This window comes from Bidens hawaiensis, unplaced genomic scaffold (assembly GCF_021521415.1).
Source record: "Bidens hawaiensis isolate Kalapana, Puna unplaced genomic scaffold, B.hawaiensis_p1.1 tig00020892_1, whole genome shotgun sequence".
Classification (NCBI taxonomy): Eukaryota; Viridiplantae; Streptophyta; class Magnoliopsida; order Asterales; family Asteraceae; genus Bidens; species Bidens hawaiensis.
Genome location: NW_027493217.1, coordinates 184,835 through 207,293, shown reverse-complemented (window position 1 = coordinate 207,293; position 22,459 = coordinate 184,835). Strand labels below are relative to the sequence as shown.

General features: G+C 35.5%; 1 long non-coding RNA gene and 2 pseudogenes across 1 annotated transcript; 1 reads left to right on the top strand and 2 right to left on the bottom strand.

Annotated features, from left to right (window-relative positions):
- Positions 1–6,808: 6,808 nt before the first annotated feature.
- Positions 6,809–8,273, bottom strand: LOC143561997 (transcription factor MYB21 pseudogene; annotated as a pseudogene).
- A 3,195-nt stretch (positions 8,274–11,468) lies between these two features.
- On the top strand, positions 11,469–12,737 carry LOC143561995 (scarecrow-like protein 3 pseudogene; annotated as a pseudogene).
- Positions 12,738–20,504: 7,767 nt separating this feature from the next.
- On the bottom strand, positions 20,505–21,081 carry LOC143561981 (uncharacterized). Its single transcript, XR_013140402.1, has 3 exons — positions 20,924–21,081; positions 20,756–20,806; positions 20,505–20,681 (listed from the first exon to the last, which is right to left on the bottom strand). It is a non-coding gene; the product is annotated as an uncharacterized LOC143561981 (long non-coding RNA).
- Between the last annotated feature and the right edge of the window lie 1,378 nt (positions 21,082–22,459).

Here is a 22,459-nt window from a genome sequence, read left to right as displayed (position 1 = left end):
TGATATGACAATTGAACAACACTTGCTATCTTTTACAACTTTGGCCCTTCATAACTTTTCTTGTTCTCACTTATTACTCTATCCTCTCTTTATTTTCATTTGAGCCACATGTGATTTAACCTTTTAATTTTGTTAGAACGACCGCCTTACGTGCATCAAAATCTAAATCAATATTCGTTATAGGACTAGAACTCTAAACCACCTATATCTATGCAGTGGCGGATCCAGGAATTTTGTCAAGTGGGTTCACTATTCGAGTCGGTTTGACGGTTCCGGTCGTTCCGATTGTTTGAATCGTTTCGTTTCGACGGTTCAGGTCGATTGGACTACGGTTTGGGTCAATTCAGTGCACCAAGATTGAGAGTTTACTAAAGATTACATTTGATTCTTCAAAATATTGACCAAAACGTTATTTTAGAAAAGCTAACATATATCTCTTTCTTATAACATGTAATACATAGCAATCACAGGATTAAATTGCTACATAGAGCAATTTTAGTTGACAAGAGTCACATAATTTTGTGTGGAGTAAACATATTTTAGTTAATAAAAATATTTTAGCTAATAAAATAAATGTTACAGACTCACACTTTTGAAGTTAGCCACATACAATACAAGCACTCAAGCAGAAGGTAGCAAGTAGCAGGATACAAACACAATTAACCAGTTTAAGAAAAAAAAACTGGCTGAAAGTGGGAATTGAACCCGGGTTCTCACATTTACAAAGGAGGGTGTCTACCACTAAGCCATGATGAAAACTTTGTTTATGGGTTCACTCACAATTTATATGTGGGTTCACTCCCATATTTTATATAGGCATTCTATATAAAAACCGAAACTTAGTGGATTCCGTAAACCCGCACCCGATTACCTAGATCCGCCCCTGTATCTATGTGTGATCTACACTGATGGTTGTCAACATTTTACACTTTCAATTATAATAACATGTTATAAGTATACAAAAGATCTTATATAATATTTAATGATGAGTATGGTTTTTTTTACTGATGTAATTAATAATATAATGTAAATGAAGAATACGTATTTAACATATAATTTTTATTGATTTGACACTAGTAGCTTTGTCCCTAATAACAAAAATATATTTGTATTTGTTAGAACATGTGTAGTCATAAAGTTCCACCACCAGGCGTTATGCGTCATGTGGCGCCCAGCCAGAGTTATGTTTTTTTACAAAAATATGGTGTAATCATAAAGCTCATTTCTCAAGTTATCCAACGGCATTTTAACGGATATTTTTTTTACTTTTAGCCCATTTTTCGCGTTATGTACAAAACACGCCTAAAAAAATACCCCAAAACGCCCCGGGGGGGGGGGTGGGGGTGCCCCCGGCGTTATAGGGTAAAACGCCTCCAAAAAGTTGCCACTATGGGTGGTCTTAGTTCGAGTTTGCGATAGGTTGAAAAGAAACGAGTGTATATGTATAGTATTAGAGAAGATATGTCAACTTCCTGTAACAAACCAATTTTGTGTGAGTTAAAATATATTAGTGTTAGTTTTTCTCTAGTCCCTCTATGAGTCTATGTATGATATGAATAAGCATTACATATGCCTTCTGTGAAGGTGTTTTTGTCATACCATACTATGATACTAACTAGAGGGCATGCATACAAATTTGTTATCTAAATTTAAGGTAATTATTACGAGGGATCTTTCCTCGAAGGTGAATTATTTCGAGAAACTAGATTGGTACCCGCATGATGCGACAGGAAACAAAAACCTTAGTAATCATGTAATAATTATGGTTGTTAATACTCGTTTGAAACCTTGAAAACGTTAAACCAATCATCGATTTTGGTAAGCCGGTTTCTTAATGTTCAAACCATAGCAAACGGTCTGGTTTACGGTTTATATCGAAATCGGCCATATAAAAAAGGACCGGGCGGTAAACTTATTATTGAAGCTCAATGCGTGAAACCAAACCTTTAGTAACGATTCAGTTTAAATTTTCAACGGTTAAGTTTCGGTTTTCAATGCCAAAAATCGAACCAACGGCTCATGGTTTAACTTAGAAACCATTAAAACCAAATTGTGAACACCCATACGTAACATGATAATTTTTTTTAATTAAAAAAAAACATTAGCAATACCATACTCAGATTAAAGACAATAAATACTCATTTTTATGGTGCAATTTTTTAAAAAATATATTAACAGATGCAAAAATTACGAACATTGTTGAAAAATCATTTGTAGTAAGTGGGAAGTTAGTTGAAAATTAAAATTAAAAGGAATAAATGGGTATAGATAAAGGTTCAAAGTTGTAACTTTTTTTAAATTTACAAAAGTAAGTTGAGGGGCAATGTTGTAATTATTTATATGCATATTTTCTAAAAGGGATTACTCCATAGAATAGTAACTAACTTTAAAAGTTGTTTCAATCAGGTCACTGATAAAAACTTTTGTTTCAATCAGGTCATTAAACTTTCATTTTTATTCCAATCCTAGATATTTTACCTGGATAGCAGGTAATCTAGGTTTTTTTTTTAATTTTTCAATGTTTTTACTTTGCATAATAACTTTTAAAGGTTGCGAAAATTAGTAAAATGAGAAATATAATTTTAAAATTCCGAAAATTTGCAAAAAAAAATTCGGAAAATTGCAATAAAACCAACGAATCAACGCGTTTTCAACACGTTACAACTCGTTTTAACAGCAAAAGCTCTTTTAAGCGATTTTTTTCAGTTCGTTTCAGCACTTAACAACTCGTTTAAGCGATTTTTCAGTTTGTTTCAGCACCTAACAGGTCGTTTAAGCGATTTTTCAGTCCGTTTCAGCACCTAACAGCTCGTTTAAGCGATTTTTCAGTTCGTTTCAGCACCTAACAGCTCGTTTAAGCGATTTTCAGTCCGTTTCAGCACCTAACAGCTCGTTTAAGCGATTTTTCAGTCCGTTTCAGCACCTAACAGCTCGTTTAAGCGATTTTTTAGTCTGTTTCAGCACCTAACAGCTCGTTTAAGCGATTTTTCAGTCTGTTTCAGCACTTAACAGCTTGTTTCAGCACGTTTTGACCAAAATGAGTTGTTTTGGTTCGGGTCGGAACAGGTTAGGATCAACAGGTTCGGGTCAAAACGGGTCCGAGTCGAATGGGTCCAGGTCGGAAAGGTAAAAATGGGTTTCAGGTCGGTTCGTATGCATATGAAAGAGTTAAAAACCAGTAGCTAAGTTGCGTATGATCATCTTATGGAAAGAAATCTGAACCTGTTGACCCTAACCTAAAACCCGTTTTGACCTTTCCGACCTGAACCCATTCCGAACCGGACCCGTTCTGACCCGAACCTGTTGACGCTAACTCGTTCCGACCCGAACCAAAACAACCAATTTTGGTCAAAACGTGCTGAAACAAGCTGTTAAGTGCTGAAACGAACTGAACAATCGCTTAAACGAGCTGTTAGGTGCTGAAACGAACTGAAAAATCGCTTAAACGAGCTGTTAGGTGCTTAAACGAACTGAAAAATCGCTTAAACGAGCTGTTAGGTGCTGAAACGAACTGAAAAAAAACGCTTAAATGAGCTGTTAAGTGCTGAAACAAACTGAAAAAAATCGCTTAAATGAGCTTTTGCTGTTAAAACGAGCTGTAACGTGTTGAAAACGCGCTGATTCGTTGTTTTATTGCAATTTTCCGAACTTTTTTTGCAAATTTTCAGAATTTTAAAATTATATTTCTCATTTTTACTAGTTTTCGCAACTTTTAAAAGTTATTATGCAAAGTAAAAACATTGAAAACTTAAAAAAAATACCTAGATTACCTGCTATCCAGGTAAAATATATAGGATTGGAACAAAAATGAAAGTTTAATGACCTGATTATAACAAAATTTTTTATCAGTGACCTGATTGGAACAACTTTCAAAATTGGTTACTATTTTATGGAGTAATCCCTTTCTAGTACGTGTAGTGGAGGGCTACAAAATTGTGCGATTTGTGTCATGTGTCACCCAGTCAGCAAAATGGGTGGTTTTGTTTTAGTGGTGTTGTAGCCTAATACTAGGGCTCGCCGCTCGACGCCTGTTCGTCGCTCGCTCGAAAATCTCTCGAAAAATGCTCGTTCGATTTCCGCTTGATTTGGAAACGAACCGATTGGATCGGTTCAATTTGAAAACAAGCCAAGCACGAGCAAAGCTTCGCTCAGTTCGGTTCGTTTTGTTTTGCTCGAATTATTTTTTTAGTTGGTAAAATTTATATATAATATGTATTTATATAATATACAAAATTTTAAGGATTTTTTAATTTTCTACTTTGGTGTTGACTTAAAAGTTTAATTTAAACCCTAGTCACTTGTACAATACTTTCAAAAATCCACTTTTCCATAAACTTTCATGTCATTATATCGTTCAGTACTTCAATTACACCTTTGAAAAACTAGCTACTGGTTCTCGTTACACTTGATACACGGACTATTTTTTCTATTGTTAGGTGAAAATATCGACTAGATATCTTCGCTGAGCTTATTATGTACGTTTTATAACTAACTTTGAGATTTAGACATATTAGAGTTGGAACTATACATTTATTTAGTTGACAGTTTTGAATTAATAATATTTTGGAGTTTTAGAATTTTAAATTGAAAATTTTGTACGAAACCAAGCAAAACAGGCCGAACCAAGCCGCTCGATTTAAAACTAAGCCAAGTTCAAGCATAAAAATATCGCTCATTTCTTTAAATTCAAGCCGCTCGGTTTGGCTCGGTTTCAAACCAAACCAAGTATGAGCATGCTTGCGTTCGGTTTGGTTCATGAACAGCCCTACCTAATACACACACACACACACACATATATATATCACACACAAACGTATAATAATAAAACAACATCATGCGACAACTGCATGCCCCCCCCCCCCCTTCACATTTCACATTTCGCCCATTTGTAGCCCGGGAGAGCGATGTTTCCCCAACTTGTCGCCCCAAAATTTAACTTTGTCGCCCCTTTCTCCTTACCACTACGCATATCCTAATGGACAAGTTTGTCCCTAACTTACATGTTACAGAAGGTGTACCTTATACATTACAAGTTGTAAATTACTTAACATGTAGGTGTCTTAATTTGCATGTGTCTCATGTGTTATATATAATATAGATATAGAATAATTTATCATAAAAAAAAGGTTTGGTATTAATGTAACGTTTATCGTTTTCATTTTGAATTTTAATTACCAAAATATGTAAACTCCATTTTTCGTTTGTGTACACGTCAACCATCGAATCCCTACTAGGGCATTGGTAAAAAGAGGCATGATACAAGTCTATACGAACCCATCTAAGGACAAGGTTAACGTCTAATTTGTTCATTAAATTGTTTATGTTGTATCTAATTGTATAGATAACTTATAAATCGACAAATGGCTAATTTAAGGAGATTAAACAACAATAAACGGCTAACAAGTGAACCCAAATTCAACATCATTGATGCATATTAAGTGAACCCAAATTTCATCATTTTGAGCCCTGGTTTTGGTGTTTTAAGAGTATTCCCCAAGTTTAACAATCTTTTTATATATTTGGTATGTATTGTAAGAGTGAGTGAAACCGTATTTTTTTTTTGTATTTGTTTATGCATCTAAGTTTTATCATTTTTATTTTAGTTTTTAAGATTTCGTAAAGGTTTTTAATAATCTAACTTCTATCAAAAGATAATATTTCGTTTTTTATGTTTTATTCCGGATCATAAGTACACTTTTTGTACCTATTTAGACTATTTATAAGGGCAAATTTTTTTGGTCTGATACAACTTGAACTTAACTAGATTTTTAATAACTTTTACAAGTTTATCTTGCAACAATATTGATTTCAATTAATATTGTTTGAATTCTTTAAGTTTTTGTTAGTACTTCATTATGATTGCCAATATGTTATTGTCAATGGAATTTTGTTTTTTCTAACCGCGTATGGATCACGTCATATACCCAAATGAGCGTTCTTAAGATTAGATGTCAATCGTCCATACTGATTTTAACACTTCAAACCAGACTCACTCAGAACCATTATCAAGGAGCAAACCCACGACATGAGAAAACACACTTGAGTCAGGCATCTAACCTGACACCTTAAGATCTCAAACCTTAACCATCACCCTCATGTCATTAGACCAAAGGACCAACTAAAAATATTGTTTTATTTAACTAATAAAACATGCAGTTTTTACTTAATTTATGTGAATTGGCATGTATAGTTAATTAAATATGATTTACAAAACTCAATATTAAATTTGTGGAGTAAGGAAATGTTGTCGGGAAACTCGTGGTCCAACGTCTAGTTTTAGTTGAATATTTATATGTTAAACATAAATGATCATTGAATATTTATATGTAAAATAGATAGATATAGTTCCAAATATGTACAAAATCAGTTCTCTCTTTCAGTCTGCACCATGTGAAAAATCAATATATAGGGATTTTTATTGCCTGAAACTGTTTGATGCATGTGTTACAGGAACTGCTGGTAAGGTACAAGTAACTAGCATGACAAAACTCGGAGTTCATAGTCAATTTCAATCTTAGAATTGGATCAAAGGAGATACGGGTTGAAAGGACCCCGCACTTTTTTCTAATTTATGCGTTATCTGTAATAACAAAAATCGATTCTTTGTCGACATGACAATAGAAATAAAATGTTAGTCAAAATTAGTTTATATTGTTGCATATGGACAAAACTTTCTTCCCAAACAAAGTATTATAGTTTTGATAATTATGGTTTAATTTCTAAAACAAACTAAAGATGAAACTGAAGTCACCTTAAACATCATATAATCCAATATCAAATCGAAAATGACGTTATATTTACACTAGAAGTTCAAAATAGTTCGGTAACCTGACTCAATCTGACAAAAAGAATTTGACAACATGAATGGATAAACAATTTGTATCAAATATGGATAGACACACGAAGGTTGAAAATTTGTGTCATGTGTAAAAGAAATTCTTGATTATGTAACTAGATCAAAGCAAGCTAGCTAGGTGCTTTTCTTGAACCAAAAGCTCTAATAAAACTCAGTGTCATGCATGGTGATTGACAAATTTATTTTACTACTTTTATACAACAATTCAAGCCAAAAAATAAAATCTATAATCTGAATCATGCATATAGAATCTTCAGATTTTGAAAATTTCTATGTGCTATGAGTTAAAAACATGGACCAAATGATTGTTCCATCACATCTTGGTTTGGATGATCACGATCAAGGTTTCACATAAAGCAGCTCCATAAGCTGTCATCAGATACGTTATCCCACCATCTTGCAACATCTTGAGCCGTCACACGTGAATTTTGTTGTTGTTGCCCGTTGGTTACCGACTGGCATTTGAGATCAGCAGTGGTTTCTATGAGTCCGGCGTGGGGTGGTTGATCAGTGATCATTCCTACATCATACACTTCTGATTCTGAAGATGTGGAGTTATTCATTGTGTCTTGAAGTTTTTGGTCTTGATAATCGTAGCTAAATTGAGCTTCATATTTTTTATTTTTTGTGCCTTGCGACGGCTTTCCTTTCTTCTTGAAATGAGTTCTCCAGTAGTTCTTTATTTCATTATCCGTTCTTCCCGGTAAATATCTAGCTATCGTAGACCATCTATGTGTAACAAGACATATGAATACGGTTTTAAAGATCATGAAATAAGTTTAACAATTATTGAAAGAAGTATAGATAGAGATGAAGATGGATTACTTGTTTCCCCATAAAGCATGAAGTTCTATAATGATGCCTTCTTCTTGCGGTGATAGTTGGCCTTTCTTAAGGCCAGGTCGTAAGTAATTCACCCACCTTAACCTACAACTCTTCCCGTTCCTCTTCAAACCTAAACATCAAAGACAAAATCAAGATTAAAAGCCGAAAAAGGAACTAAAGAAGTAAGTTAAGATAATCTCGCCCAGGATATCAAGCGCGAATCCGACAATAAACAAAGTATGCATGTGTAGGTACAACTGCCTTGTTATCTAGAGTCATTAAATGCTCTATAGAAAACATTCATGATATGATTACAACAAGTTAGTTGCAGATACCTGTGCATCTCTCACAAAGCATGTGTTTCCAACAAAGTATGCATGTTTTCTTTTGATATTTAAGTAGCATAATATTTTAAAAAATTAAAATTTTCAAAACTTGAAATCTAGATTATACCTGAGCAACCAGCAACTGAGCTCCATCTTCCTTCTCCATGCAATGCAACATAATCCATAAGCAACTTATCCTCTGTGAGTGTCCAAGGTCCCTTCCTCCACCCGCCGTCCGCCACTCTCCATCCCATCAAGCCGTCCATTTTGCTCTTTTCCACTTATATAGTCTCTTGTCTCCAATTCATGCAACACAATATGCTCTTTAACTTGGAACACCTCCTTTATATATATATATATATATCCTCAAGCTAGCATCAGCAAATTTGGTGCCCCTTTAAAAAATATGGTGATCTCACAATCTTGATGACACTACCTTTTATTTATATTCAAATCTAATATGGGATCTTATAATTTATTAACTAAAATATCTCTCAAATCCTGCCTAGCCAGTTGGGATCCAGCAAGTGTCCTTATTCCTTACTACTTAAAACAACAAAGAAAACATTCCTGATATGATGACTACTTAGCCATGCTTAAGTCATACTTACAATGATAACACAGAATCTAAAGGAGAGCATTGTTTTAATATTAAAACTTAAAAAACTAACATAGTGGTTGTTGGTGTCTCCTTGAAAACAGCCCATGTCCAATCCCTGGATAACATATGTTGATACACGTAACATGTCTTCTTTTGTTGCTATTGATCTTAGCGTAGAAGAACCTTCTAGTTACTATTTCGGGTGGTGGAACGTTAGAATATTATAAAGGTGACGCGTCAGCCCATCGACACATGTTGTGGTGCTTAGTTAATTAGCAGTCTTTTGTACTATTGAAGGCAATTTTTAAAGGTGTAGGTCATTAGTTTAAGTGATTATATGCTAATTTGGACAGTGATGTGTAACACCTAAACTATATATTAATCAAAAGCTTTCCCGATGAAGAATGGGTGTTAGCATTATTAATATTATATGATCAGATTCGTAATTCTTTATTTGATTCTATGTACGTCAAAGGTGGAATGAATTTGGTCAGTTTCTTTTTGAACAACTTAATTAGAAGTTCCCCTTCAAACTTAAACGGCTTAAAAAGTGTCTACGTGGATTCGCAAGACGTCGAAGATGGTTACACGTGATTGAATCAACGGTTGAAACTTTGTCCTGGTGTTTTAGGTACATTAAGTAAAGAAAATGACCTTAATTTAGCTTTCTTCATGTATAAAGATATTATGGTTTGAAAAGCCAGCTTCTAGAATTTGTTCTTTCTTTTAGTTTTAATGCAAGGTTATGAGAATCTTGATGGCTTCCCACAAAAGCTTTAATTATAAGCAAGAATGGTATGAATTATTGAAGTTTTTCTGGAGGTAGAAAGGTGTATGCATAAGACTTCAAATCTATTTTATGTAGTAAGAAAAGAATCATGTTGTTGTTGAAGGTTTAACTAAAATAGTAATAGCATAGTAATCATCATTAAAATAGAAAGTGACTCTCTTTGGCATGTTAAACGGTTGTAATTAAAGTTCAATCCTATCAAACTTTTTTCGGTTTTAGTTCAAATTCAAGTTAAAATTTTTGGGTTGAGTTTGTACTTGCGGGGTATACCTACACCACGGAGCGTTAAAGCTAGGCAAAGGTTAACAAACGGGACATCATTTTTTTCATGGGTTAAGGGGTGTTAAGTACAATATTAATTAAAATGTTAACGAGATTTAAAATCCTCTACACTAACACATAATAATTTAAATATTTTTTTAGATTAAATTGAGAGGGTTAAGTGGGGCTAAACCATTTTCTTTAGGTGAAAAGGAGTCAAGTGGGTGATGTTACGCCTATGTAAAGTTAAGGAACATGAATGCAGTGACGGATATATATACCACATAATTTCAGGGGGTGGTATAAAGATTATCTTAACCGTACATTAAGAAAAATACTTTTTTATTTGTTTTGCGAGTACGGAAGCCTGGTTATTCGTTTCGGACGTAGGAGGTCTAGTTACACATTTTTTTCCGTATTGGGCCTGGTTAAGCATTACGTGAATGCACCGGTGCCCGATAATGCGTTTTGCTCGTATAGGCACCCATTTACGCGATTCAAGCGCCCTGGGCTTGGCTTCACGTTACCCGCGTACCGCCTGCCTGGTAAAACGTTCGGCGTGAAACATGCAACCGTTCGGGTGCCTGTTTCGAATGAATCTGCGTCCGGTAACATGTTTCGCATGTGCCTTTGCCCGGCTAAATAAGTTGGTCTTTTAAGTTTTAAATATATAGTAGGCTTTTAATTATCTTTGGCTTTTAATAAAACTTTGAAATGTAAGTTTTGGGGTTTTAAAAGTTGTTGAGAGGTAGCTTAATATAATTTAAGGAGGGTAACGTAAAGAAAAATAATTCTACTTCATCAGAAAAGTTAAGAGATAGCGAACGCTGCTCCTGCCTTCAAGCTACATCCGTCCTCGTATGAATGTATACCCATGACCTAAAACATTATAAATCTCAAGGTATAGAAAAGCATATATGTCTTAATTCTCTTCGCTACCATCTTTTTTAATGTTTAATTACCACTGGAATTTGCAAGTGTCACGAGAGTACAAAACAGCACATGCTTAGTTTTATTTCTTTTTATTACGTACAACATATTAACAATTTCCACTTGTCTCTTTTCCACGATTTGAATTATTATTTGTACTAATTGATATGAGAGCCACAAAACAACATTATATTAACAATTTCCTCTTGTCTCCCTTTCACATGTGATTCAGGTTTAATTTCGGTCTTTAAAATTTTAAAATTCAATTAACTTTTATGTAGTTATTATTATCTTTTTGAAAAATAATATCATAAAATCTAAAATTGTTTTTTATATGACTAAAATATTACTATATAAATTTTTATAACATAGTTATAACTGGTCACCACCACATTTACATTTTATTATATATATTGGCCGTCTAACCACAACTATTATTTCACTTTCTCCCACTCTTGAATATGTGGTTTCATTGCTTAGATAAAATAACATATTCGGTAAACTATTCATTTGGCATTACTCATTTAACATTATAGGTAATGACTAAGGTTACAAAGTGGCATGATTCTATCAACCTTACCCCTAATTTTATTAAATTAATGCTAAACTTACTACAATCCCAACATAAGTGCCAAACTTCAACCCATATTCCCCTACTCCCACATTTTGCCCGGCACTTGTCTTAAATTTGGCCCCTTTTCCCACCTCTACGTAAACACCCAAACACTTGGTTTTTGTTTCATACTACCCTCACAAACATTTATTTAACATAGCCCCATTAGCAACATTCAAACTTCACTTCAATTTTGGTTTGTATTGATTTGTACAATCATCTGTTTTAAGTCTTGAATTTTACTCTTTGGTTTGTGAAATCCATCAATGAGTTCGTCATTTCCTTCAATGAAACCAGACGTGACCCTTTCATTAATTACACCATCCTCTAATCCTTCACACTCGTTTAAGCCGGAAGAACGAAGTGTCAAGCTCATCCAACTCTTGCTAACGTGCGCCAACCATGCATCTTCCGGCAATATCCACCGCGCTGACACGTGCCTCCGTCGTATATCGCAGTTGGCGTCGGTCACGGGTGACTCCATGCAACGGTTGGCCGCTAGGTTTGCTGCTGCATTGGCAAACCGGATAATTAGACGTTGGCCCGGGGTTTTTAGGGCTCTAAATCACTCAGAGACCACGAGCCCAAACCTAGGTTGGGCTCGTGAAGCTCACTCTATGTTTCCCAAATCATTTCCTTACATGACATTTTCCTATGTTGTCTTGACCCAAACCTTGGTTCAAGCTATGTCTTGGGACCGGGTGATCCACATAATCGATACGGGTTCCGGTGATCCACAACTTTTGGCTCAACTTTTAGCTAAGCTTTCTCAAGGCCCAATGGGCCCACCCGAGGTGAAGATCACATGTGTAAGTGATAACAAAAAGTTACTAGATGATTTGGGCATAATCCTTAGGAAAGAGGCTAAAAGCTTGGATATGACATTCCAATATAACCCTCTAAATGTCACTATATTGGACCTTACACAAGACATGCTTGACATAAGGCCCGGTGAAGCCTTGGCATTTGTATCAATATTAAATCTTCATGTATTATTGGCGGATGATGATCACGTTGACTCGCACTTCAAGGTCAATGTAAACAAAGACCCAATAACAGAAAATAAAAGGTTTTCAAAGTTCTTAAAAATGCTACGCTCGATGTCACCAAAACTAGTATTATTAGTTGAACAAGAGTCGGATCACAACTTACCATGTTTGGTGGACCGTGTTGTCGAGGGGTTACATTATTATAGCGCGGTTTTTGACTCAATTGATACTACCTTTACCATGGGAGAGATCTCGGGTGAGGATCGGGTCAGGCTTGAGGACATGGTCGGGAAAGAAATCTTGAACATTGTTGCATGTGAAGGGTTAGAGAGGGTTGAGAGGCATGAAAGAATAGCTAAGTGGGCTACTCGACTTTCACGGGCCCGGTTCAGGCCTGTGAACTTGTGGCTTGAGGCTATGGAGGAAGCCCAACAAGTAATAGAGGCTTGTGGGCTGGTTGGTTATAAAGTAGTTACTAACAGGCCCGGTTTGATGATTTGTTGGCATGATCGGCCCATCTATTCAATTTCGGCATGGATTATTTAATTATATGAGGCGATTAATGAGGGGATTATTACTTATAAAAAATAAATGATTCACTATGGTTGTTGATTAATATGTCAATCATTCACACCTGTATTGTATAAAGATGTTACTTGTATTTTTGTTAATTTTTTAAATAAAGTTGTTCACCAAACCTAAAAATATATAAACATTTCTCAATGCACATGTGTATATTAAACTATTTGAGATACTATATTCGTACTGAGCATATGATATATTGAAATTATATTTTGATGTTTTCAGAATATTTGAAAATTTTATGTCTTGTATAGAATTGTTATACATGCATTGATTTTTTTTTGGAACGACCAACTAGGTGATGCTGGGTACTTCGTACGCGGCCTCCATTGGCTAAAGGTAGCCCGAGCCGGCCACGAGTCTGGACGGACGAAGCTCCTAGCGGTCCACCTATTGAGGAATTCCACGGATAAAACCCGACCCCCACGCCCGCCAAATGACACGACAGCGAGGAGCCGGTAAAACCGGGTGAGATCAGGACTCGAACCCTGGCAAGCCAGGGTCATCCCTCATATCTCCCATATAAATTGATGATAGTAAGATTTAAACCCCTTACTTCTCACTAATAAAGTGAATGTTCTATCGTTGAATCACATCTACTTTATGTTATCCATGCATTGATGCATATTTGTGTATCTTATTTGTGTGTATTCTTTATTTTTAGTATGCATGTGAGACTTGTGAGAGAAAATACTATAGGGCAAGAAAATTAATCAGTATTTTAATTTTATAGTTTTGCTTAATATAAATTCATATTTTTGTAAGGGGTAACTTTACACAATGATAATCAAATTTCCTAAGTGTCTTACTAACATTTCATTTTCTAAAATCATCTATCTTTAAATTATATAGAAAAATTCCAATAAAAACACTTAATTTACCTTCACATCACATTCTAAAAAATAGAACCATGAGTTAGAGAAGTTAGAGCATTCATATCTTTTTTCCAAACCATATTAAGAAAATTCTTAAAATAATCTTTTTATAATGAGAGATTTCATATTTAACCTTATTTTTGAAAACTTTCCTAAAATGTCTCTCCCAAAACTCACGGAGCTGTGACATTTGGGTTTGTGCCGTGAGTTTACGCTAGCCAGAAATATTATGTCACGTGTATGATGCCTGACCCCACCTGTGATATTTCACGAAAATCCGTCTGATCCGTGAGTTTTGATACCAAAATCATCTCATTGAAACAATTTTCTTCGTGATGTTTACCATGCTTTTGTCTCCTTCATGAGATTTTGAAAAAGTTTGAATCCACTTTATTCCACCATTGATTCACCATCACCACATGAAAACACCACCCTACCCTATATGGGTAAGGTGCATGACTTCATTCCATGACAAATGTTTGTCACACAAAATTGATTCATTGTTGACAATTCAATCAATCAATCAATCATACCCAGTGAAGTCCCACTAACAGCAAAACCATAAGCAGTGACGACCCAAGGTTTTTAGAGGCCTCAAGCTAACTATCAAGTCGGGGCTTTTCTTTTCCAAAATTTTTAAGTATAAACCCTCCTCCTTTATCCGGGCTTGGGACCGGCAATAATAAACCAAACGTTTATAGTCGGCGGAGTTAATAAAAAAATTTTAAGTTATTTCGGGTCGGTAAAAAAAAATATTTATATGAAATTTATTTTTCTAGCCTTAGTAGATGCAAATTGTTTAATGAAATAATCATAATCAATTTCTCTTATAAAGGTCTTCTCAATAGACAAAAGAGCTAAACCATTTAACCTTTCTTGTGACATTGTAGATCTTAAATAAGTTTTTATCAACTTTAATTTAGAAAAACCATGTTCTGCAGAAGCAACGGTCACATGAATAGTTAACACAATTCTATAAGCAATATAAGCATTCACTAAAGAATCAAACTTTTTAATATAATTTAATATGTTTATAGGTGTGTCAGATTCTATATCTATCATATCCCTTAGCATTTTTAGTTCTTGAAATAAATCTAAACCATCAATGTCTACTTTGTCATCATGTTTCAAAAAATTCTCAAGATTAATACACTTCTTTTTAAAATTTCTTCATCGAACGATTTTAACTTTTCTATACTAAACAAAAAACCTAAAATAGTTTCAAACTCTTTAAATTGATTAAATCTACTTGTGAGTGAAGATATAGCTTGATCTACTATGTATAAGAAATAATCAGTCCTAAAACATTCGATAGGAGTTTTTAAAGTTTCATTATCAGTATTTTGATCAAACTTTTTATTTCTACGAATAATATGTTTCTCACGAAAAACAGGTTCAATACCACTATCTAGACATATTTGTTTAGTTGCGGTCATGGCCTTTTCAAATCCCTCCTCTCTATAAGTTTTAAAAAGACAAATAAGTTCATTTAGTTGTTTTATAGCATCATCAATACACATATCTTTTGCTTGCAAGTTTTTACTAACTATATTAATAGCAAACAGAATATCATACCAAATAACCATCGCTAATAAAAATTCAAAATTTTCAAAATGTACCGTAGCTAAATTTTTAGCATCATCTTTAGTTTTAAGATCAGTACTATCCTCATATAAATCCAATAATGCTTCTCTTATTTGCGAAGCTTGAAACCTAATTGCTTTAATACTTTCTAATCGACTTTCCCAACGTGTTTGTGATAATGGTTTAAGAGTTAAATGTTTTACATTATCTAGTAAAATATTCCATCTTTTAGTGGATGATGCGAACAAACAATAAACACGTTGTAATACACCAAAAAAATCCTCAGCATTGTTACAAGAGATAGCCATATCAGAAATTACTAAATTTAAATTATGACAACCACATGGTGTGTAAAATGCTCTAGGGTTAATATCTAACAATCGTTTTTGCACGCCTTGATGTTTTCCCTTCATATTCGATCCATTATCATAACCTTGTCCTCTAATATCATTTACATCAAGCCCTAGATTACTAATTTCTTTAACAATAGCATCAAAAAGGCCTTTACCACTTGTATCATCTACTATTAAAAATCCTATAAAATATTCATTAACTTGAATAGGAGTTGATGAAACATCTACACATCGTAAGACAATGGGCATTTGTTCTTTGTGACTTACATCGGGAGTGCAATCAAGTATAACTGAAAAATATTTAGCTTCCTTAACCTTTTTAATAATTTTAGTTTTTATTTCATTTGCTAACAAACAAATCAATTCGTTTTGCATTTTGTGTCCAAGGTAATGATTATGAATTTCATTGTCTTTTATGCGTCAAATATGTTCTTGCATTATTGGATCAAATTCCGCAATCATCTCGATAATAGCTAAAAAAATTACCATTATTTTCTTCATAATTTTTTTCATTTTTCCCACGAAATGCTATATTCTTTTTACCAAAACTCTTTACAACGGTAAGTATTCTTATTAGCACGTTTCTCCAATGTTCTTTATCTTTATTTATTTGATCTTGAGTTTTTTTATCAATTGTTTTTATTTTTCGCCAATCTTATCTCTAATTCCATCCATGTTCTCATATTGACAATATGCGCATTACCTAATTCATGTTCTTTTAATTTGGCACTAAGATTTCTCCAATCATTACTACCTTCATATGCTAATTTACTTATACATTGATTCACATTGAATAACTTACAACAAAAACAAAATGCTCTATCTTGTTCTATAGAATAAACCAACCATTTTCTTTCTATTTTTTCTCCATTTGGTAACTTTCGGATATAAAGAGAAGTATTAAAGCTTCTTGAATATTCATCTTTTGGAAATTTGTAACCATAAATTTTTACCGGGCCTTTTTCTACAATTAGATCCCTTAAATTACTATTGATATTATTCCATTGACTTGGGTCAACAATATTTGGAGGTTCTTTAGCTTCATTCTCATTTGGAAGTTTATCATCATTTATAGGTTCATCGTCACTTGTTAACTCATCAATTGTAGGCTCATTATTTGTAGGTTGTTCGTCATTTGTAACTTCATTACTTATAGATTGTTCGTCATTTGTAAAGTCATTATCTATAGAATGATCGTCATTTGTATATTCATTGTTTGAAGTTTTTGGGGATGTGAAACATTTTAAAATAGCTCCTTTTTGTGATTGAACTAAAGCCTCCCTTTTAAGTCTTTTTTGTTTTTTTGCATAACCGCATTCGTATGTTCGGTGTCGGTGTGACATTAAGTCAAATTCTATTCTAATACAAATACACAATTAAGCACAAATGTCAAGTAGGCTAATAGGGCAATAGGCTGAAATCTAAAATTAACCTCAACAGTAAACCGTCAAAACAATTAAAAATCTAAACAAGCAAACAAACAATAGGGCAATAATCAGGCTGAATTAAAAGTTTAAAACTAGCCGATTGGTTTACTGATTGCAGAAGCCAGAAAGCTTAGGAAGTTAGTCAGTAACTGATTGCGGTAACTGGTTGCACAGAGGCCAGCCGATTGTCTGTTTCGTCAGTCGTCACGGGCTCACAGTCGATGTTGTATGGGGATTTCGAATTCGCCAGAGTCCGTCAGTAACAGATTGTTGTATGTCTGATGGATTAATCGGCATCAAGGGTTAGTTTATACTAGTTGATTAGAGATTTAGATCAATTAATTGGTGATAATAACAAAAAAAATTACCCTTATGATTTAATGGGGTGTTGTAGTTGTCCAATCCCTCCATCTTTGGTTAGTGAATCTCTAGTAGTTCTTCATCAGGCGTGCGCCGTACGCCATTTCTGTTTCTCCATTAAACCTAACAGACAGCGGCCATTATTATTGTTTACAAGATATAAATTTTTTTTTTAAAATGGGGGCCTCAAGCCCTTGCTTAGCCCACTTAACCTATTGGGCCGACCCAGGCTATAAGTAGGGTCTGGGGAGGGTGGGATGTAGGCACACTGTACCTCTATCCAAAGGGATAAAGAGGTGGCTTTCAGAGAGACCCTCAGCTCTAAAATATATATGTTTTTGGAGCAATACAAAGAAAATCAAAGTGCAACAATAATATATAAATATTAATAATACTAATAATAATAACAGTAATAATAATAACTCAAATACTATATACATGTAAAGAGAATACCATTCTGGTGTGTGACCAATAAAAGGGAAATATAAGCCCTAAGGTATTCATTTCTTTATAAAAATCCTTAACTTTAATTCTACTTCTTCAAAAATTCATATCCTCCACCATGTCCTCGGAGAGGTTTAGGTCTATCAAATCACGCCTAATCCTCTCGTCCCAAGTCAATTTTGGTCGTCCTCTACCCCTCCTCCCCTCTATAGTAATGTTTTCTATAGATCTAACATGATTCGTCGTATGTCTTTTCTTCACATGTCCAAACCATCTCAATCTCCACTCTCTTATCTTGTCTGCTATGTTCGCCACCACTAATCTCTCCCGAAACACAACGTTTGTAATTCAATCTAACCTTGTGTACCCACACATCCAACGTAGCATTCTAATTTCTGCTACCTCAATCTTCTGCACTTGTGCCTTCTTGATGGCCCAACAATCTGTTTCATATAGCATTGTCGGTCTAACTGCCACCCGATAAAATTTCCCCTTTAGTTTAGTTGGGAAAATTTTGTCGCACAATATACTTGTGGCTGCTTTCCATCTACACCATCCTACCTGATGTAACACCCTTGACAAAAACAACATCGTCCCACTCTTAGGCTATCCCACGTCGGCCGTGGACAAGAGAGATCATTGGTTCATAAGTAAATGTCTTGCCTCCTCAATCACCAACACGTTTTGGGCAACCAAAAACAAATCCGTGAGCTCTTCGTAGGAAGAGCGGACAATATTGGTGGTGTGACAGTGTAGTATCAGAGCCACTCTTGTGCCGTTCGGGATGATGGGACACGCCTCATCGAGGACGATGAGTCCAAAGGGGGGTTGTCTGTAACACCCTTGACAAACACAACATCGTCCCACTCTTAGGCTATCCCACATCGGCCGTGGACAAGAGAGATCCTTGGTTCATAAGTAAATGTCTTGCCTCTTCAATCACCAACGCGTTTTGGGCAACCAAAAACAAATCCGTGAGCTCTTTGTGGGCAGAGCGGACAATATTGGTGGTGCGAGGGGCTGAATGTTACAGTTGGTATCAGAGCCACTCTTGTGCCGTTCGGGATGATGGGACACGCCTCATCGAGGACGATGAGTCCAAAGGGGGGTTGTCTGTAACACCCTTGACAAACACAATATCGTCCCACTCTTAGGCTATCCCACATCGGCCGTGGACAAGAGAGATCCTTGGTTCATAAGTAAATGTCTTGCCTCTTCAATCACCAACGCGTTTTGGGCAACAAAAAACAAATCCGTGAGCTCTTCGTGGGAAGAGCGGACAATATTGGTGGTGCGACAGGGTAGTATCAGAGCCACTCTTGTGCCGTTCGAGATGATGGGACACGCCTCATCGAGGACGATGAGTCCAAAGGGGGGTTGTCTGTAACACCTTTGACAAACACAACATCGTCCCACTCTTAGGCTATCCCACATCGGCCGTGGACAAGAGAGATCCTTGGTTCATAAGTAAATGTCTTGCCTCTTCAATCACCAACGCGTTTTGGGCAACCAAAAACAAATCTGTGAGCTCTTCGTGGGAAGAGCGGATAATATTGGTGGTGCGAGGGGCCGGATGTTACAGGTGGTATCAAAGCCACTCTTGTGCCATTCGGGATGATGGGACACTCCTCATCGAGGACGATGAGTCCAAAGGGGGGTTGTCTGTAACACCCTTGGCAAACACAACATCGTCCCACTCTTAGGCAAATCTCACATCGGCCGTGGACAAGAGAGGTCCTTTGTTCATAAGTAAATATCCCGCCTCTTCAATCACCAACGCGTTTTGGGCAACCAAAAACAAATCTGTGAGCTCTTCGTGGGCAGAGCGGACAATATTGGTGTTACGAGAGGCCGGGGTGTTACAGGTGGTATCAGAGCCACTCTTGTGCTGTTCGGGATGATGAGACACGCCTCATCGTGGACGATGAGTCCAAAGGGGGGTTGTCAGTAACACCCTTGACAAACACAACATCGTCCCACGATTAGGCTATCCCACATCGGCCGTGGACAAGAGAGATCCTTGGTTCATAAGTAAATGTCTTGCCTCTTCAGTCACCAACGCGTTTTGGGCAACCAAAAACAAATCCGTGAGCTCTTCGTGGGCAGAGCAGACAATATTGGTGGTGCGAGGGGCCGAATATTACACCTGAACTCGATGGGTCACATCACTGTCTTTCGGTCGTCCTCTACCCCTCCTCCCCTCTATAGTAATGTTTTCTACGGATCTAACAGGATTCGTCGTCTGTCTTCTCTTCACATGTCCAAACCATCTCAATCTCCACTCTCTTATCTTGTCTGCTATGTTCGCCACCCCTAATCTCTCACGAAACACAACGTTTGTAATTCGGTCTAACCTTGTGTTCTCACACATCCAACGTAGCATTCTCAAATCTGCTACCTCCATCTTCCGCACTTGTGACAGTTGAAGAATTAAAATGAATTAATAAAGTTTTAGGATACTTGTGGGTAGCAGGTGCCAGTAATTTTGTGATTTATGGGTAATTAAGAGTAGAAATGAGGCGGTAGTACATGATTAACCGGTGCATGTATAATCCTCATGAGTTCCTTTCACTCTTATACTTCGCTATTTATTAGACAATCAATATACATGAATCTTGTTTCTACTTACTAGGTGTTTTTTGAATTTGATTTAACTTAAACTAGCTGGTTTACCCGCGCTTCGCTGTGCGGGCGTGCCACTACCAGTTATTGTTTTTGTTACTTAAAGTTACTATCTTGCCGGTGAAAACATAGAAACCTAACTTTCACATACGGAGTTTTACATTTGAGAAATATAAGAGCAGCTGAGCAATTTACCCTTCCAATAGCCTTTAGTGCCTTCTTGCTTCCAATCAGCTGCTAGGCCTGCAAATGTATTTATTATTTAAATCTAAAACATACATGATATTCAATTGAACTTAAAGCATGACAAGAAATACCAATATAATTCCATCTGCTTTCTTTGCGTTTTTGTTGACCCATGTTGCCATCTGCATTGTTTTTTCACAACACTAATGAAATCAATATTTTATGTAAAATCATTCTAAACAATTTAAAAACTCAAATTTTAGATGTTTTGACTTTTAAAGATTTAAGGAACCATTTACCTCAATAGTTCTATAATTAGCATAAATATCTTCGACATACTCGACAACTGCATGTTAATGTCTGCCACCACAAAAGTCAATATCCAATAAAGATTCCTAAGAAGTAATTAAAGTATCATCCATCTTAACCTACATATCAAATTTCATAGAAAGTTAAATTAATGATCTCAAATAATTTTGATATGCAGACACATACCAAATTATGATAGCATATTAATCTTCACACGTGTCCTAGAAAATTTACCAAACAAAAGTCAAAGTCTTTATCAAATCAAACAAAATCAAAGTAGTTGAAGAAATTAAAGGTACCTCAATCAAATATTGTTTCTTGTCGTCAATTTTTACAGCAACGTTCCTGTTAACTAAGAAACCAAATCATATCCAACTGTTAGTAAAGTTAGTAAAATAGTAAACATTAATCTTGACTTCAATAATTAAATTGGCCACCCTTAAATTGTAATAGCTAAACATACTGATGTAGCTATCTTATTAGCATAGGCGGCCCGATCACGAATTTTCGTATCATGATTTTCTTAAAAACTTGGAACCGATACCCAAGATGCTTGGTTCGGTACCATTATCGTAGGCAAAAACTTGGTAAATACCGGTACCAAACATATCCAAAATCCTCAAAAAATTGGTACCGAATCAGTATGGATGGTACCCGATTCGGTAAGGTACGGGTTCGGTACCATTTACTTATCCCTATGTTAGCACATCCACCACCACCACCCCAATTTTGTACTTTCCATGCTTAAAAATGTAATATGATCACCATGAATGCCTTGAAAATCCACTGAGAATTACCAGGTAAGATCTATAGTTTAAAATATCAAAACCATTATATAATTTAAATGAGGCTCTAGGTTCAGTTCTGTATTTGAAATAGATACGTAATAGATGAACTCCAAATGATATATCTAAAAGAAGTCCAAACCTAGAAATTGAATTCTATAGAATTGAAAGGTAATGATTATATGGGAACAAAACATCCTACCAGAATGTTAATTAATCGAAGCAAAGTTGAAAGAAGGTTTGGTTGAAAGTTGAAAGAAGAACCCCTCCCGCGAAGAAGATTTTGTCAGCCGCTCTTCTGGATTTCACCGTCGATTTCAGAGAAAAATGTTTCAGTTTCTTTCTCTCTCTACACCTGTGATGAAACAGACGGACACGTGAAGAAAATCTAATGTTAATAACACTTGTACCAGGTGCAGTATAAAATGTATAGGTAGTACAGTAGTCATTTGTGAGTTGAACCGACCTTGACAATTAATATATATATATATATATTGCATTAAAAGTGTCAATATTCGTTGCTTGAATTCATTACAGACCAATCACATGCAGGTGGAACATCTTTACCTTATTTTCTCTTACTTGTTTTTCGATTGAATGGTTGTAATATGTGATTATTTTATCTTTTCCTTAACTTATTGAATGTATAGGTAAGAAAAGCTGATATGTGGTAATCAAGCGTCGGTACAGCAACAATACCAAGAATTCCGCAAACTTGTAAAAAATTACAGTGTGTGTATT